The 3,465-nt window shown below is 48.3% G+C and overlaps 1 long non-coding RNA gene across 1 annotated transcript in view; it reads right to left on the bottom strand.

Annotated features, from left to right (window-relative positions):
• Positions 1-361: 361 nt before the first annotated feature.
• LOC112073146 (uncharacterized) overlaps positions 362-3,465 on the bottom strand; it is a 7,206-nt gene continuing 4,102 nt past the window's right edge. Inside the window, exon 3 of the long non-coding RNA XR_002894475.2 lies at positions 362-495. This is a non-coding gene — a long non-coding RNA (uncharacterized lncRNA). The remainder of the gene's footprint in view (positions 496-3,465) is intronic.

Here is a 3,465-nt window from a genome sequence, read left to right as displayed (position 1 = left end):
ATCTGTTTTTACTTAACAAGTGAGTAAGATGGAAAAGACATCCAAATGCAGATCTTGAGGTGGACAACTGAGGTCCATCTGGGCTTTTAACAGAGGATCTCTCTGCATGAACAACAACAACCACTAGTTGCACTGCTTTATGGAGAGAGTGCGGGGAGGGGGGGGGGGGGGGGWAGAGGGGAAGAGAGGGTGAGAGATATGGAGAAATACATAGAAAGAGGGGGGAAGACCATTGCATTGGAGTGATGTAGGGATACAGATACTCCTCTAGACAGAGAGAGAACAGAGCGAGAGAGAGAAATAAAGCTAAATAAAGAGAGAGAGAGATCCAGTATCTTAGTAAAGGTATACATACTGTCTGAGATCTCCCAGAGCCGTGGAGGAAGGTGGCTGAAGTACTCGTGCTGGAGAGCTGCCTGAGCAGACAGACGGTTCTTTGGGAAGCACTGGAGGAACCTAGAGGCTAACTCCTCAGCATGGTCCACATAGCCCAACCTACAGGGAAGACAGACAGACAGTTAGCATGGTTCACTACCTACGTAACAGAAACAGGGCAGAAGGTAGCCTAGTGGTTAGAGTGCTGGGCCAGTAACTGAAAGATTGCTAGTTCAAATCCCCTAGCTGACAAGGTGAAAAATCTGTTGATGTGCCCTTGAGCAAAGCACTGAAACGTAATTGCTCCAGGGTTGCCATTGACAATGGCTGGCTCTGGTGTCTCAGGGGGAATTTCCAATTCACACATACAGTATGTATAATACACACTTGTAAATATAAGCACCCATTACATTCGTCTTCATATTAGAAAGACAACAGACTGTTAGCATGGTCTACACAACCTCCTCTCCCTGGCAGGCCCGTGACACAGGCTGATCCAGTCACCATGAAAAATGAAAGACTTCATCAGAGAGGGTGAATACAGAGGCAGCCTCTCAATTCCCTGTAGGCTTTCATTGAACTGCCCCACGTGCGTGTGCGTGCGACGCGTGTGTGTTTGTACGGGGAGGTTCTGAACTCTTGAACCCGCCTCCCATCCAGCACCGAAGGGGAAACAGAAAAAATAACAAAGTACAACCAAGTCAGTCAGTAATTAGGCCTGCAGTCCATTAAATAAACATGATGTTATTCCTCCCTCTGCCGGAGCTACCGAGCTCTGTGTGTGTGTGCATGTACAGTATGTGTGTGTATGTGAAAGAGAGAGAGACCTCTGAGTTCTCATCACAGACCCACCTAATGCCAGGAACTCTGAAGCCCACTCCCACTGTTCCTCCTCCTGTCTCTCCTCCTCTGAGGGAATAGAGCAGATCTCCACTAGTGAACTCAATAGACCCCCTCTGCAGAGAGGAACACAGCTAGCTAACTCCAGTAGGGCCTTCTTCTCCCTTCATTTTCACCACAGATGTTGGATGTTGAACTCAATGTAAAAATGGGTAGGTTCCCATTTTAAACGAAACATAACTTTTGAGGCTTAAGGGTGGACGTGAAAATACTGCCCCTATCCCAAACAGGTTAAGGGTGGGGTAATGCAGGAATGATTACTACAGGTCACTGTGTGATTGATCTAGAACATACTGTATTATCAGAAGGTGTGGTGTACGTTTACAAGTCAGGTTTTAGCATGACAGAAAAAGGTAAAAAATCCCATCAGTCATTGCTAATTTGACCTGATAAAAGGTGTTACAGTCTGAGCAACAACAGAGCCAGAAACAAAGGAACGAACAGGTATAACTGACTGAGTGAACTTCACCTCGATATAAAAGCCTTAGAAAACAAAGGGCTTYTGTTGCTGATATAGGTGTGCATTCCTGCCTGCTAATGCTGTCAGCTAGCCTGAGCGGGAAGATTCACTCGGCTAGCTAGCTAGGTCAGATGCTACGAGTAAACAAGCACACATCTGTGATTGATATCTCCTCTGACAATCAAACATCCCGGGTCGACGGGACGTTCACAGCGGAAAGAAGCATTCCATCTTCAGAGCAAGACGCCATTTCATGTCGTCATGTTTTTCCATGAGGAAACCACAGCCGGGACCTGGGAGGGCAGAAAGCATGAGTAATGATGTGTGTGTGTGTGTGTGTGTGTGGTGTGTGTGTGTGTGGTGTGTGTGTGTGTGTGTGTGGTGTGTGTGTTGTGTGTGTGTGTGTGTGTGTGTGGTGTGTGTGTGTTGGGTGTGTGACTACAGCAGTAAACACTGCTTCCGCCCACACTAATGCATGGTTATAACTAAGGCAAGGACGGCAGCACTGCATGGACTCTTTCAAACAGCACCAACACGGCTAGCAACAAACCTATTTTGGACAAGTCCTTTGTGGGTGTGTTCAAAACATATGTTCCTGCAAAGACCCGATACGCAGTCAGGGAGAAGCTGCTTCCTTTCAGCATGTGTGAGTCCATTGTGGATAGGGAACTATGACAAAGAGATATGTTGAGAGCAGAGCGGATTACACACTGACAAGCTCTGTCTGGCATGCAACCCACCGTCAGCCGAGTATTTCAAAAGACTCCTGCTGCTAATAAAAGTGGACACAGGGTTTATATGGGTTATACAGCTGTACTGAGAATCAGTCAATGTAAACAGGGGGGTAGTCTTACCCATTACAAAAAACACAAGCACTTCCGAACCGTTAACTGAGGAATGCCAGCATGCGTGTGTCCTTCGACCTTACAATGTTACTTCGATGCGATGGCGTGAATGTCTGATCTGATCCAAAAACATAGAAGGAGAAAACTAACCCAGCTATCATGTTCAGAGTAGTAGTGAGGTGGGTAGGGCACAGGGAGAGGGAGAGGGGAGAATAGGAGGGGGAGAGAAGAGGAAGAGGAAGAGCTCTCATGCAAGGATGAAGAAAGAGAGGAGGAATTGGGGGGGGAGAGAGGAGGAATCGGGAGGGGGAGAGAGAAGAGAGGAATCGGGAGGGGGAGAGGAGAGAGCGATCGGGGGGGGAGAGAGAGAGAAGAATCGGGGGGAGGAGAGGAGGAGGAATCGGGAAGGGGGGAGAGAGAGGAATTGGAAGAGGGTGTGAGAGAGGAAGATGAATTGGGAGGGGAGAGAGAGGAATTGAGAGGGGAGAGAGATAGGATTGGAAGAGGGAGGGAGAGAGAGAGAGGAATTGGGAGGGGGAAGAGAAAGCGGAATTGGAAGAGGGAGTGGAGAGAGGATTGGGAGGGAGAGAGAGGAATTGGAAAAGGGAGGAGGAGGAGGAATTGGGAGGGGAAGGAGAGGAAATTTGAGAGGGGGAGAGAGAGAGAATTGGGAGGGGGAGAGAGATGCATGGTGTCATATCAACTTCATCAGGACCTGGCACAGTATAAAAGGAGGGGGAAGAAGCAGCCGTCATTAACATTCCCTCCAGTTTCTTTCTTCACTATTTTATTTCCTCATAGACTGGCTGGGGTCCAAGGGGAAGAGGGAGAATGGGGCAGGGCTAGAGTGGCTATGGCAAGAGGGGGTGGAGTGTAGTGAAGCAG

Source organism: Salvelinus sp. IW2-2015, unplaced genomic scaffold (genome assembly GCF_002910315.2).
Source record: "Salvelinus sp. IW2-2015 unplaced genomic scaffold, ASM291031v2 Un_scaffold2163, whole genome shotgun sequence".
In the NCBI taxonomy this organism is placed as follows: domain Eukaryota; kingdom Metazoa; phylum Chordata; class Actinopteri; order Salmoniformes; family Salmonidae; genus Salvelinus; species Salvelinus sp. IW2-2015.
The sequence above is the reverse complement of the archived record's forward strand: the minus strand, read 5'-3'. Positions and strand labels throughout refer to the sequence as shown.